Raw genomic sequence first — 596 nt, 5'->3', positions numbered from 1 at the left:
GCAGATCACTTGAGGTCAGGAGTTTGAGACCAGCCTGGCCAACATGGTGAAACCCCATCTCTACTAAAAATACAAAAATTAGGCCGGGTGCAGTGGCTCACACCTGTAATCCCAGCACTTTGGGAGGCCGAGGAGGGCAGATCATGAGGTCAGGAGACTGAGACCATCTTGGCTAACATGGTGAAACCCCGTCTCTACTAAAAATACAAAAAAATTAGCTGGGTGTGGTGGTGGGCACCTGTAGTTCCAGCAATTCAGGAGGCTGAGGCAGGAGAATGGCACGAACCCGGGAGGCGGAGCTTGCAGTGAGCCAAGATTGCATCACTGCACTCTAGCCTGGGCAACAGAGCAAGACTCTGTGTCCAGAAAAAAAAATAAAAAATACAAAAATTAACTGGGCATGGTGGTGAATGCCTGTAATCCCAGCTACTTGGGAGGTTGAGGCAAGAGAATCTCTTGAACCTGGGAAGCAGAGATTGCAGTGAGCTGAGATAGCGCCACTGCACTCCAACCTAGGTGACAGAGCAAGACTCCATCTCAGAAAAACAAAATAAAATAAAACAAAATAAATGGATGTTAAGGGCCCAGACTGAGGT

Source organism: Mandrillus leucophaeus, unplaced genomic scaffold, assembly GCF_000951045.1.
Source record: "Mandrillus leucophaeus isolate KB7577 unplaced genomic scaffold, Mleu.le_1.0 Scaffold159, whole genome shotgun sequence".
In the NCBI taxonomy this organism is placed as follows: domain Eukaryota; kingdom Metazoa; phylum Chordata; class Mammalia; order Primates; family Cercopithecidae; genus Mandrillus; species Mandrillus leucophaeus.
This window is presented reverse-complemented; position numbering follows the sequence as displayed.